Below are 15,058 nucleotides of genomic sequence, written 5' to 3'. Positions count from 1 at the left end.
GGGACAGAATCAATCCATATTTCTGGAGTGACCGGGGGCTCTCAAGAATTGACTGTGTTGGAGGCCGAGATAAGCCTCACTGGTAAGGACTGGCAAAAACATCCTATTGTGACGGGCCCAGGGGCTCCATGTATACTAGGTATTGATTATCTCAGAAGGGGGCATTTCAAGGATCCTAAGGGGTATCGATGGGCCTTTGGAATAGCTGCTGTGGACACAGACAACATTAAGCAGCTGTCTGTCTTGCCTGGCCTGTCAGAAGATCCATCTGTTGTGGGGTTGCTGCGAGTAAAAGAGCAACAGGTACCGATTGCTACAAAAATGGTGCACAGGCATCAGTACCGCACCAACAGGGATTCTTTGCTCCCCATTCATAAGTTAATTCGTCAACTAGAGAGCCAGGGAGTAATCAGCAAAACTCACTCACCTTTTAACAGCCCCATATGGCCAGTGCGTAAAGCCAGTGGAGAATGGAGGCTGACGGTGGACTACCGTGGCCTGAATGAAGTCACACCCCCACTGAGTGCTGCTGTGCCGGACATGTTAGAACTCCAGTATGAACTGGAGTCAAAAGCGGCCAAATGGTATGCCACCATTGACATTGCTAATGCCTTCTTTTCCATCCCTTTGGCCAAAGAATGTAAGCCACAGTTTGCTTTCACATGGAGGGGCGTTCAGTATACCTGGAACCGTTTGCCCCAGGGGTGGAAACACAGCCCGACCATTTGCCATGGGTTGATTCAAACTGTATTGGAACAGGGCAGTGCTCCTGAGCACCTGCAGTACATTGATGACATCATTGTGTGGGGCGATACAGCAGAAGAAGTCTTCACAAAAGGAGAGCGAATAATCCAAATTCTTCTGAGTGCTGGTTTTGCTATTAAGCGAAGCAAAGTGAAAGGACCTGCCCAGGAGATTCAGTTCCTAGGTATAAAGTGGCAAGATGGCCGTCGTCACATCCCGACAGACGTGATCGACAAAATCACTGCTATGTCTCCACCCACTAGCAAAAGAGAGACACAATCTTTTCTGGGTGCAGTGGGCTTTTGGAGAATGCATGTTCCGAACTACAGCCTCATTGTATGCCCCCTTCATTATGTGACGCGAATGAGAAATGAGTTTACATGGGGCCCTGAGCAGCAGCAGGCTTTTGAACAGATTAAACAGGAGATAGCCCGTGCCGTGGCCCTAGGGCCAGTACGGACGGGACAGGGTATAAAGAACATCCTCTATACCGCTGCCGGAGAGAACGGTCCCACTTGGAGTTTGTGGCAAAGAGCCTCGGGAGAGACCCGAGGCCGACCCCTGGGATTCTGGAGTCGGGCATACAGAGGGTCTGAAGAGCACTACACTCCAACTGAGAAGGAGATCTTAGCCGCTTATGAAGGGGTTCGGGCTGCTTCCGAAGTAGTCGGTACTGAAACACAGCTCCTTCTGGCACCTCGACTGCCAGTGCTGAACTGGATGTTTAAAGGAAAGGTTCCCTCCACCCATCATGCTACTGATGCCACTTGGAGTAAGTGGATTGCACTGATTACACAACGAGCACGGATGGGGAACCTCAGCCGTCCAGGAATCCTAGAGGTCATCATGGACTGGCCTGAAGGTAAAAAGTTTGGAACACCACCAGGAGAAGAAGTATCACGTGCTAAAGAGGCCCCACCATACAATGAACTACCAGAGAATGAAAAGAAATATGCCCTATTCACAGATGGATCGTGTCGTATTGTGGGAAAGCATCGCAGATGGAAATCTGCTGTGTGGAGCCCCACACGACAAGTTGCAGAGGCCACCGAAGGGAAAGGAGAATCGAGCCAATTTGCAGAGGTAAAGGCTGTCCAACTGGCCTTAGATCTCGCTGAACGGGAGAGGTGGCCAATGCTCTATCTTTACACTGACTCATGGATGGTAGCAAATGCCTTATGGGGGTGGTTACAGCAGTGGGAGCAAAATAACTGGCAAAGAAGGGGTAAACCTATTTGGGCTGCTGAACTGTGGAAAGACATTGCTGCCCGAACAAAGACTATAGTTGTAAAGGTGCGCCATGTAGATGCTCATGTGCCCAAGAGTCGGGCTACTGAAGAACAGCAAAATAACCATCAAGTAGATCGAGCTGCCAGAATTGAGGTGGCTCAAATAGACCTGGACTGGCAGAACAAGGGTGAATTATTTCTGGCTCGGTGGGCCCATGAGACCTCAGGTCATCAAGGGAGAGATGCAACATACAAATGGGCCAGAGACCGAGGGGTGGACTTAACTATGGATGCCATTGCACAGGTTATTCATAACTGTGAAACATGTGCCATCATCAAACAAGCCAAGAGGATGAAACCTCTCTGGGAGGAAGGGCGATGGCAAAAGTACAAATATGGGGAGGCCTGGCAGGTTGATTATATCACCTTGCCACGATCTCGCAATGGTAAGCATTATGTGCTTACTATGGTGGAGGCAACCACTGGGTGGCTCGAAACATATGCAGTACCTCATGCTACCGCCCGAAACACCATACTGGGTCTCGAGAAACAAGTCCTGTGGCGACACGGCACCCCAGAAAGGATTGAGTCAGATAATGGGACTCATTTCAAAAATTCTCTTGTAAATACTTGGGCCAAAGATCATGGCATTGAGTGGATTTACCATATTCCCTATCATGCACCAGCCTCTGGTAAAATTGAACGATACAATGGATTGTTAAAAACGATGCTAAAAGCACTGGGTGGCGGAACATTTAAGCACTGGGAGAAGCATTTGGCAGAAGCCACCTGGTTAGTCAATACCAGAGGATCTATTAATCGTGATGGTCCTAACCAATCCAGTTCCCTACATACTGTAGAGGGAGATAAAGTCCCTGTTGTACATGTAAAGAACATGTTAGGAAAGGCAGTTTGGATTCTTCCAGCTTCTGGAAAGGGCAAACCTCTCCGTGGTACAGTTTTTGCCCAGGGACCAGGATCCACTTGGTGGGTAATGCAGAAGAATGGGGATGTCCAGTGTGTACCACAGGGAAACTTGATGCCGGGGGAGTGCAGTTACTAATTTTATGTATATGTATATAGCCATGTGTGCATTTTAATCATTTTTTGTTTGTTTGTATATATGTATATATATATTTTAAGCATGATGTAACGATGTAGAATAAGGGGTGGAATGTCATGGTTCTATGTTTTTTTGTTTTTGTATTTCAGTATTCCACATCAAAACATCATGTAGTGTACGGGGCATTAAAGTGTCACTGCCCCAATCCCAGGTACCTATCCCTGTACATTACAGCAGTCACGGGATCTGGCCCTTCCGGGTGGGGGGGGGCGCTCTCTTGCTGCCTGGCAGTGGGTGCTGGAGGGTGCTTTCCTAGCCGTTCCAAGCTTTTCAGGTTTGAATCGGTCCCGGGAACTCTCTCTCTCATCTTGTCTGATTTATTAATCTGATTTATTAATCTCAATTGCAATTAAATTGTATCTATTGTGTTACCTTGTATTCCAATATTATAGTAAAATAAGTTTTCCTCCATAGATTGTTGCCGCTGTTCTTTTCCTCCCTTCCTTCCTTCCCATTTTTGTGGGACTGGAGTGGGGGGGGGAGGGCAGAGGCCTGTCGCCCCTGTCACGGACATAGATTGATCTGGTCAAATCCGTGACAAACCTCTGTCTGAGAGCAGGATGGACGGTCATGGTGGCCAACTTGGCTATTTGTGGGCCATTCACCAAGCCACTTTCTGCCCCAGAATCCCATAGTCTCAAAAACCAAGCTGGCACACTTTCTCTAGGCTTCTGCCAAAATCGTTGTACTAAGTCCATCAATTCTGTTGCCATGTATGGCCGAGCTGTTACATGTAAGTGAGTCTGGGCAGGGGGCCGTTGATCAGGCGGCACCCCTGCCAGTCTGTCCTGTACTTTTTTTGTTATCTGGGTTACAACAGGACGGATGTAACGGAGTTGACCAGATCAATCTATGCCCGTGACAGGGGCGACAGGCCTCTGTCCTTTCCCCCCCCACCGCAGTCCCACAAAAATGGGAAGGAAGGAAGGGAGGAAAAGAGCAGTGGCAACAATCTATGGAGGAAAACTTATTTTACTGTAATATCGGAATACAAGATAACACAATGTATACAATTTAATTGAAATTGAGATTAATAAATCAGACGAGATGAGAGAGAGAGTTCCCGGGACCGAGTCAAACCTGAAAAGCTTGGAACAGCTAGGAAAGCACCCTTCAGCACCCACTGCAAGGCAGCAAGAGAGCGCCCCCCCACCCGGAATAGCCAGATCCCGTGACTGCTGTAATGTACAGGGATAGGTACTTGGAATTGGGGCAGTGACACTTTAATGCCCCGTACACTACATGATGTTTTGATGTGGAATACTGAAACCCAAAATAAAAAACAAACAAACAAACAACATAGGACCATGACATTCCACCCCTTATTCTACATCGTTACATCATGCTTAAAATATATATACATATATACAAACAAAAAATGATTACAATGCATTACACACACATAGCTATACATATATATATACACATAGATTTAGTAACTGCACTCCCCCGGCATCAAGTTTCCCTGTGGTACACACTGGACATCCCCATTCTTCTGCATTACCCACCAAGTGGATCCTGGTCCCTGTGCAAAAACTGTACCACGGAGAGTTTTGCCCTTTCCAGAAGCTGGAAGAACCCAAACTGCCTTTCCTAACATGTTCTTTACATGTACAACAGGGACTTTATCTCCCTCTACGGTATGTAGGGAACTGGATTGGTTAGGACCATCACGATTGATAGATCCTCTGGTATTGACTAACCAGGTGGCTTCTGCCAAATGCTTCTCCCAGTGCTTAAATGTTCCGCCACCCAGTGCTTTTAGCATCGTTTTTAACAATCCATTGTATCGTTCAATTTTACCAGAGGCTGGAGCATGATAGGGGATATGATAAATCCACTCAATGCCATGATCTTTGGCCCAAGTATTTACAAGAGAATTTTTGAAATGAGTCCCATTATCTGACTCAATCCTTTCTGGGGTGCCATGTCTCCACAGGACTTGTTTCTCGAGACCCAGTATGGTGTTTCGGGCGGTAGCATGGGGTACTGCATATGTTTCGAGCCACCCAGTGGTTGCCTCCACCATAGTAAGCACATAATGCTTACCATTGCGAGATCGTGGCAAGGTGATATAATCAACCTGCCAGGCCTCCCCATATTTGTACTTTTGCCATCGCCTTTCCTCCCAGAGAGGTTTCATCCTCTTGGCTTGTTTGATGATGGCACATGTTTCACAGTTATGAATAACCTGTGCAATGGCATCCATAGTTAAGTCCACCCCTCGGTCTCTAGCCCATTTGTATGTTGCATCTCTCCCTTGATGACCTGAGGTCTCATGGGCCCACCGAGCCAGAAATAATTCACCCTTGTTCTGCCAGTCCAGGTCTATTTGAGCCACCTCAATTCTGGCAGCTCGATCTACTTGATGGTTATTTTGCTGTTCCTCAGTAGCCCAACTCTTGGGCACATGAGCATCTACATGACGCACCTTTACAACTATAGTCTTTGTTCGGGCAGCAATGTCTTTCCACAGTTCAGCAGCCCAAATAGGTTTACCCTTTCTTTGCCAGTTATTTTGCTCCCACTGCTGTAACCACCCCCATAAGGCATTCGCTACCATCCACGAGTAAGTGTAAAAGTAGAGCATTGGCCACCTCTCCTGCTGAGCAACATCTAAGGCCAGTTGGACAGCCTTTACCTCTGCACATTGCCTTGATTCTCCTTTCCCTTCAGTGGCCTCTGCAACTTGTCGTGTGGGGCTCCACACAGCAGATTTCCATCTGCAATGCTTTCCCTCAATAAGACACTATCCATCTGTGAACAGGGCATATTTCTTTTCATTCTCTGGTAGTTCATTGTATGCTGGGGCTTCTTTAGCACGTGATGCCTCTTCTCCTGGTGGTGCTCCAAACTTTTTACCTTCAGGCCAGTCCATGATGACCTCTAGGATTCCTGGACGGCTGAGGTTCCCCATCCGTGCTCGTTGTGTAATCAGTGCAATCCACTTACTCCAAGTGGCATCAGTAGCATGATGGGTGGAGGGAACCTTTCCTTTAAACATCCAGTTCAGCACTGGCAGTCAAGGTGCCAGAAGAAGCTGTGTTTCAGTACCAACTACGTCGGAAGCAGCCCGAACCCCCTCATATGCAGCTAAGATCTCCTTTTCAGTTGGAGTGTAGCGCTCTTCAGACCCTCTGTATGCCCGACTCCAGAATCCCAGGGGTCGGCCTCGTGTCTCTCCTGAGGCTCTTTGCCACAAACTCCAAGTGGGACCGTTATCTCCAGCAGTACTATAGAGGATGTTCTTTATACCCTGTCCCGTCCGTACTGGCCCTAGGGCCACGGCACGGGCTATCTCCTGTTTAATCTGTTCAAAAGCCTGCTGCTGCTCAGGGCCCCATGTAAACTCATTTCTCATTCACGTCACATAATAACGGGGGCTTACAATGAGGCTGTGGTTTGGAACATGCATTCTCCAAAAGCCCACTACGCCCAGAAAAGATTGTGTCTCTCTTTTGCTAGTGGGTGGAGACTTAGCAGTGATTTTGTCGATCACATCTGTCGGGATGTGACGACGGCCATCTTGCCAATTTATACCTAGGAACTGAATCTCCTGGGCAGGTCCTTTCACTTTGCTTCGCTTAATAGCAAAACCAGCACTCAGAAGAATTTGGATCATTCGCTCTCCTTTTGTGAAGACTTCTTCTGCTGTATCGCCCCACACAATGATGTCATCAATGTACTGCAGGTGCTCAGGAGCACTGCCCTGTTCCAATACAGTTTGGATCAACCCATGACAAATGGTCGGGCTGTGTTTCCACCCCTGGGGCAAACGGTTCCAGGTATACTGAATGCCCCTCCATGTGAAAGCAAACTGTGGCTTACATTCTTTGGCCAAAGGAATGGAAAAGAAGGCATTAGCAATGTCAATGGTGGCATACCATTTCGCTGCTTTTGACTCCAGTTCATACTGGAGTTCTAACATGTCCGGCACAGCAGCACTCAGTGGGGGTGTGACTTCATTCAGGCCACGGTAGTCCACCGTCAGCCTCCATTCTCCACTGGCTTTACGCACTGGCCATATGGGGCTGTTAAAAGGCGAGTGAGTTTTGCTGATCACTCCCTGGCTCTCTAGTTGACGAATTAACTTATGAATGGGGAGCAAAGAATCCCTGTTGGTGAGGTACTGCCGCCTGTGCACCGTTTTTGTAGTGATGGGTACCTGTTGCTCTTTTACTCGCAGCAGCCCCACAACAGACGGATCTTCTGACAGGCCAGGCAAGACAGACAGCTGCTTAATGTTGTCTGTGTCCACAGCAGCTATTCCAAAGGCCCATCGATACCCCTTAGGATCCTTGAAATGCCCCCTTCTGAGATAATCAATACCTAGTATACATGGAGCCCCTGGGCCCGTCACAATAGGATGTTTTTGCCAGTCCTTACCAGTGAGGACTATCTCAGCCTCCAACACAGTCAATTCTTGAGAGCCTCCGGTCACTCCAGAAATATGGATTGATTCTGTCCCTTCATGACTCAAGGGCGTCAGAGTGCACTGTGCACCAGTGTCCACCAGTGCCTTATATTTCAGTGGTTCTGATGTGCCAGGCCATCGAATCCACACAGTCCAATATACTCTATTATCCTTTTCCCCCCCCCTGACTGAGGGCAGGGCCCCTCTATTCATTACCTGTGGTAACTGGAGCAACTGCACTGGTGGTTAATCTGCTTTGTAATTCTTTCACCCGGGCTCGTAGTACAGCAGTAGGTTCACGGTGCCACTTCCTCATGTCTTCTCCATGGTCACGTAGGTAATACCATAAGACAATTCGCGGTGTATTATCCCTTACTTGAGCCGGAGAGCGTTTGCCTCTAACAGCTGAGATTTTTGATGGTGCACGTGAAATGGAAGGTTCATCGTCTTTAGTTGGGTGGGCTTGCATACATTTCATCATCTCCTTCATCTCCTTCATATCCTTGGATAGACTCATTTGATTATCCCGATCTTCATCAAGTGTCTCTGATACTGCTACAGGTTTGTCACAGTTAATCAGTTGAGACACTTGCTCCGTCATTCTTGATATTGCAGCAACGGCAGCATGAATTGGGGACAGCATTTGTTCGTAGTTTTGGAGCCTAACAATTAATTCATAAACTAAGGGTGTTCTCTGTTGTTCTTGGTATCTGTCACACGCTGACGTTAGTGTAGCGGCATATTTGTCCGGCGCTGTTGTCACGATTTTCTGCCATATCTCAGGCGTTGTCCTCACTTTTTCAGGGTCGCGGTTTTGGTGTGGGTGGTTAGGACCAAAGTTAGGGTCATACAGCATTTCCACCACGCCTATTTCCCTCAAATACTGGATACCCTTTTCAACTGTATCCCATTTTTTCATCGCAATCTTCAAGCCATTTTTGAAGGGATACTTTTCCTTCACGGCTATTAACACTCGTTCCCAGAGGGAGGCAGCCTCATCCGAATATCGACTAATTCCTCTATCAATAGCTGGAACTCTGGCAATGGCACCTAGTTTGTGAGCTTCATTACCATCCAGAGACAAGCTATGGGCCCCACTGTCCCAACAGCGAACCAACCAGGAAACAAGACTTTCATTCAGGCGCCGTGTAAACTCCTTTCTTGAACCTTGGATTTCAGTCATCTTTAGAGGCCGGCGAGTAGTAATAGAGACTTCCTCTTCATCACTCTCTTCTGCACGTCTCTTAGTTTTCGCTTTTGCCTTTCGCGATGGTGGTGGTTCTGAGGAGGGCCCCTCGCCTGGATCTTCCTCCCCCTCCTCCTCTTCTTCTTCTCTTTTTCGTTCAAGACGCGAAGACACTCGTTTCCATTTCTGGCCCTCCACAGGAGCATCTGGTATTGTTACTGGTGTCTCCTGTGATTGATTAGATTTGACTTGGGGATTTTCCTTTTTGGCTTGAACCTCAGCTCAGAAACTCTCTCTCTCCAGAATGGTATTATATAGGGCACGGTAAGCACAAGCCAAACCCCAAATAAGTTGTACCTCCTTAGATTTATGTAAGCTGCATAGTCCCTGACTCAAATACTGGCTTAGTTTCTCAGGATCCCACAGGTGTTCAAGAGTAAAATCCCATGACACTGCGGGTCCCCATGCTTCTAAGACCTTTCCCAAACCTCTCCATATTCCCTGCCAGTCATCATTCTCTAGTTTTGGAGGAGACTCCTTATTACAAATGCGTTGGAGTACATTCAGCAGAATTGCTGACACGCACACCAACATGAGTATTAATTCAAGATTCGAAAAACGTTTAACAAACCGAGAAGAAAAACTGGAGACTGGTCTGAACATCGTGTTGTTTGTAAAATTAGCTATTCCATTTGGGATGTAGTTGTTTGTGAAATTAGCCATTCCTTCCAGGATGTAAATGTCAAAATTCAAATCATACCACATTGCAAGTAGGTAAAACATAGGTGTCTCCATCAGTGCCCTTAGGTAGTTATATATGGATACAATTCCAAAACATGTAAGTGTGCGATGGACTATTGGCCAGTAGGTTGTGACTAACACCATTGCTTTAAATACTTTACCCAGCACCCCCACGATAACGAGTGGGTTCATCAGAGGTGCCTGCTAAAAAGGGGTTAATGAATTGAAGCTAACAAGAGCAGGGAAAAAAAAAGGCACTACCCAGACTAAGTAGTGCTCAAAGTTTACAAATATCCCAGAACACTGGCAGTACGCCTAATCTTTCAAGGTCAGGTTTTCCAGCGCAGAAACCTTAACTACTGATAATGCTCCCTAACGAAGCTCTCTAAGAGCAGAGAGAAAAAGAGATCCGTTCTAACAGCTAAAAAGCAGCTCATGCCCCACGTTGGGCGCCAAAAATCTGTCACGGAGTTGACCAGATCAATCTATGTCCGTGACAGGGGCGACAGGCCTCCGCCCTCCCCCCCCCCACCCCAGTCCCACAAAAATGGGAAGGAAGGAAGGGAGGAAAAGAGCAGCGGCAACAATCGATGGAGGAAAACTTATTTTACTATAATATTGGAATACAAGATAACACAATATATATACAATTTAATTGAAATTGAGATTAATAAATCAGACAAGATGAGAGAGAGAGAGTTCCCGGGACCGATTCAAACCTGAAAAGCTTGGAACGGCTAGGAAAGCACCCTCCAGCACCCACTGCAAGGCAGCAAGAGTGCGCCCCCCCCACCCGGAAGGGCCCAGACCCCGTGACTTCGGTAATCTACAGGGATAGATACCTGGGATTGGGCAGTGACACTTTAATGCCCCGTACACTACATGATGTTTTGATGTGGAATACTGAAATCCAAAAACCAAAAAAAAAAAAAACAAAAAAAAACATAGAACCATGACTCTGGGAGAAACGGAACGCCTGCGGACTAGGCGCAATATCCGGTTTTTGGAGGAAGCAGAGGTCCTGCCGGTAAATAAAACCAAAATGCCAGCTACTCGAGCTCCTCCATCGGGACCCATAAGGGTATCTCGAAAACAAATGTGTAATGATTTAATTTGGGCTGGGGTCCAATTTGCTAAGATCGACCGCCAGCCCAACCATGTCCTTCTCCAGCTCTGGAGACAACTCAAGGACAATCAAAAATTCTAGAGCTAACCTAAGAAATCAAGGGTAAGAGCTATAGAGTGGGTTCCATCAACAACATGGAACCTAGAAGATTTTATTATTCCAATCAGGAAAAAGAAGCCACCTCAGATGTCTCGGGCCACAATGCCTGAGCCATCGGAAGCAAAAGAATTGGCCCTAGCACAATTCATGGAGTGACAAGAGATGTTAGTCCCCGTAGGGCCTCCAGACGGGACCAGAGGCCCTATGTAGAATTAACGATTTATTAGTCCCGAAAAAATATTCAGAGAGTGATGGCATTGGTAGACACAGGAGCAGAAACATCAATTATCTATGGAGATCCGGGAAAATTTGATGGGGACAGAGTGATGATTGGTGGTTGTGGGGGACAGTCTATTCCTGTCACCCAAACATGGTTAAAATTGGGGGTTGGGCGTCTCCCACCCCGGGAGTACAAGGTGTCTATTGCCCCAGTCCAAGAATACATCCTGGGCATAGATATTCTATGGGGTCTGGCTCTCCAGACAACTGTGGGAGAGTTCAGACTTCGACAAAGATGTATCAGTATCCAGGCGGTGCAGGCAATATTAAGAGGCCATGCGAAACATGAGCCTGCTTGCCTGCCGAAACTGCACCGGATTACTAATGTCAGACAGTATAGACTCCCGGGTGGGCAAGATGAAATATCGAGAACGGTGCAGGAATTAGAAAAAGTGGGCATTATAAGACCTGCACACAGCCCATATAACTCCCCCATATGGCCAGAGCGGAAGTCGGATGGCACATGGAGGATGACAGTAGATCACAGAGAATTAAATAAGGTCACGCCGCCTGTTCATGTGGCTGTACCCAATATTGCCTCCCTAATGGACACATTGAGTGGGGAGATAAAAACCTATCATTGTGTCCTAGATCTAGCAAATGCATTCTTCAGTATCCCAATTGCTGAGGAATCGCAAGATCAGTTTGCGTTTAAGTGGGGAGGCAGGCAGTGGACCTTTCAGGTCCTGCCACAGGGGTACGTGCATTCACCAACGTATTGTCACAATCTAGTGGCGCGTGACCTGGCTGATTGGACAAAACCTGATGATGTTAACCTGTATCATTATATTGATGATCTCCTGTTGACATCCGACTCACTGGAGGCGGTAAGACAGGCAGCAGATTCATTAACTGCCTATTTACAACAGAGGGGATGGGCTATAAATCCCCAAAAGGTGCAAGGTCCAGGCCTGTCCATAAAATTCCTGGGGGTGGTTTGGTCAGGAAAGACCACAGTGCTACCCAGTGCTGTTATAGATAAGGTTCAGGCGTTCCCAGTCCCTACAACATCAAAGCAGCTGCAAGAGTTTCTAGGTATATTGGGTTACTGGAGTTCCTTTATACCTCGCCTAGCGCAGCTGCTAAGGCCACTGTACAGACTCACAAAAAAGGGGCAGCTATGGGACTGGGGGAAAACCGAACAGGATGCTTTCCAACAAGCAAAACTGGCAGTTAAACAAGCCCAGGCATTGGGTATATTTGATCCTACCTTCCCAGCTGAGTTGGATGTTCATGTTACTCAAGATGGATTTGGTTGGGGCCTGTGGCAACGCCAGAGTTCTGTTCGGACCCCCATTGGTTTCTGGTCTCAGGTTTGGCACGGAGCAGAAGAAAGATACAGTATGATTGAAAAACAGTTATTGGCTGCCTATTCGGCATTACAGGCAGTAGAGCCAATAACTCAAACAGCTGCAGTTATAGTCAAGACCACTCTGCCAATTCAGGGGTGGGTGAAAGATCTGACCCACCTTCTTAAGACAGGGGTGGCCCAAGCACAAACAGTGGCACGATGGGTCGCCTACCTCAGCCAAAGGAGCAGTCTGTCTTCATCACCCTTGAAAGAAGAACTCCAGAAGGTCCTAGGCCCAGTGACGTATCACAGTGATGCACCAAAAGAAATACTGGTTGCTCCACCAGAGAAGAGTCCCGTTCAGGAGGGAAAATATCCTATCCCTGAAGATGCCTGGTACACAGATGGGTCCAGCAAGGGCAACCCGAGCAAGTGGAGAGCAATAGCATACCATCCTTCCACTGAGACAATCTGGTTCGATGAGGGGGATGGTCAGAGCAGCCAATGGGCAGAACTGCGAGCCGTGTGGATGGTTATAACCAAGGAACCCGGTGATGGTATCCTGAACATCTGCACAGATAGTTGGGCTGTGTACCGGGGGCTCACTCTCTGGATTGCACAGTGGGCCACCCAGGAATGGACAATCCACGCCTGACCGATCTGGGGCAAAGACATGTGGTTAGATATATGGAATACGGTCAAACACAGGACTGTACGTGTCTACCATGTTTCTGGTCATCAGCCCCTACAGTCACCGGGAAACGATGAAGCCGACACATTGGCCCGAGTTCGATGGATTGAGAATTCACCATCTGAGAACATTGCCCGCTGGTTACATCAGAAGCTACGGCATGCTGGACAAAAGACAATGTGGGCAGCTGCTAAAGCATGGGGATTGCCCATACAACTATCTGATATCGTCCAGGCATACCAGGATTGCGACGCCTTCTCCAAGATGAGACCGAGATCATTGCCCGAAACAACAGCCCATCTTTCTAGGGGACACAATCCTCTCCAGCGATGGCAGGTCGATTACATCGGGCCCCTTCCTCGTTCCGAAGGGGCAAGATACGCCCTGACCTATGTCTACACTGCAAGTGGGCTACTGCAGGCCTGTCCAGTACCGAAAGCAATCCAGGCATATACCATCAAGGCACTCGCTAAACTGATGTCTGCCTACGGGACACCTCAAGTCATCGAGAGCGACCAAGGGACTCATTTTACTGGTGCAACGATACGGCGCTGGGCAGAAGAAAATAACATCGAATGGCGATTCCACCTGCCAGCCATATAATCCAATGGGGGCAGGCCTCATCGAACGTTATAACGGTATTCTTAAGGCTGCCCTGAAGACAGACTCCCAGTCCCTGCAGGGGTGGATGAAAAGACTGTATGAAACCCTGCGGGACCTGAATGAAAGACCTTGAGACGGCAGACCCAGTGCCCTGAGAATGTTGCAGATGACTTGGGCCACCCCGCTTAGGATCCAAATTACGGGCACTGATCATCAGGTAAGACCCCAGATTGGTGACAAAAATAATCTTCTGCTCCCTGCCCCTGAGAATTTAGATCCAGGTACCCATAAAATAAAATGGCCCTGGAAGGTGCAGGTAGGACCCAAGTGGTGTGGCCGACTTGCACCTTGGGGGAGACTGTTGGAGGTGGGAGGCTGAGTAGTCCCTCCAGTAATAGGTACATGGCCTACTGATATTGTGGTCAACACTCAGATCTTTATTGCTAAAGGGACCCCCATCGTGTCCCTGTGGCAGATCAGGACACCTCCTCTGGTGCCTGATATTGTTATGCAGCCGCAGATATCCGGCCAGAAGGTGTGGTACAGGCGGCCAGGACGTGCCCCAGTACAAGTGGAAGTGTTGACCCAGGATAGAAATATGGCCTGTATCTTGCCCTGGAGAGCAGACCTTCCCCTCCTGGTACCTGTAAAACATCTGTATTACTCCCCGTGAGTCTGTGAGCCTTCAGGACCACCGGAAGGAACAAAATGCCATCCGGTGTTCCAGTGTTGCTGTCAGATCACGTACAACACCCGGTGATGGTCTGCATGGGACTGATGGAACATAGAATGGACTTGCACCTCAGGACCTCATGCCTCCAGTCACATGATCGAGCACTGGCCCATAGAAGAATATAGACATCCACTAATCATCACTTGTCTTGAACTGTACCAACACACGTCGCAATAAAATTGTATAAGCGTCATGATATAGCGGATCTCTGTATTAGGGGAAGCTTACCCTTTTGTTAACCTGATCATTGGTTCATGCCGTGAAAGGGTGGAGTGTATGGGAACTGCTGAGTCAGGGCCTGAACCTCTGATTGATCACCTGAGGTGAGCCATGAGTCAGCCAGAGGAGCACAGGTGAAGGCAATTCACCTGTGCTGCCAGAAGGGGTGGAGCCTGGTTCCACCCCTCCTAGACCTATTTAAGAGCTGGCTACCAGAGTGGAAGGATCTCTTCTGGAGTTCTCCTTTCTTAGTGTCTTTTGGTGTGTTCAGCCAAAGGGTAAGTTCTTCTACTTATTTTGTGGTTGTTGTCTGCTTTGTCTTACTCTCTTGATTATATTGCGATTATAGCATCTTGTTGTCTATTGATTATACACAATTATATTGTGATTATAACATTTTGGTTATACAGTTTGTTTCTCCTCAGACTGTTGCCTCTGTTTTGTTTTTAGGCCCCTTTCTCTATTCTTTTTCTATTTTCCCTTTCCCAGGGTGTGGGTCTCTGGGTTCCTCCTCCACACTAGTCATGGAACCGGGGCAAACCCAGCCTGTAAACCTTTGACAGTATTCCACATTATAGCA

The 15,058-nt window shown here is 47.8% G+C and overlaps 2 protein-coding genes across 3 annotated transcripts in view; both read left to right on the top strand.

The window, feature by feature from the left end:
* LOC125686402 (uncharacterized) overlaps positions 1–15,058 on the top strand; it is a 218,178-nt gene that overhangs the window by 248 nt on the left and 202,872 nt on the right. The window lies entirely within an intron of this gene.
* LOC125686449 (ubiquitin-conjugating enzyme E2 R2-like) overlaps positions 1–15,058 on the top strand; it is a 74,747-nt gene that overhangs the window by 32,104 nt on the left and 27,585 nt on the right. The gene's annotated exons all lie outside the window — the stretch shown is intronic.

This window comes from Lagopus muta, chromosome W (genome assembly GCF_023343835.1).
Source record: "Lagopus muta isolate bLagMut1 chromosome W, bLagMut1 primary, whole genome shotgun sequence".
Lineage (NCBI taxonomy): Eukaryota > Metazoa > Chordata > Aves > Galliformes > Phasianidae > Lagopus > Lagopus muta.
Note: the sequence above shows the minus strand (reverse complement) of the source record. Positions and strands in the feature narration are given on the sequence as shown.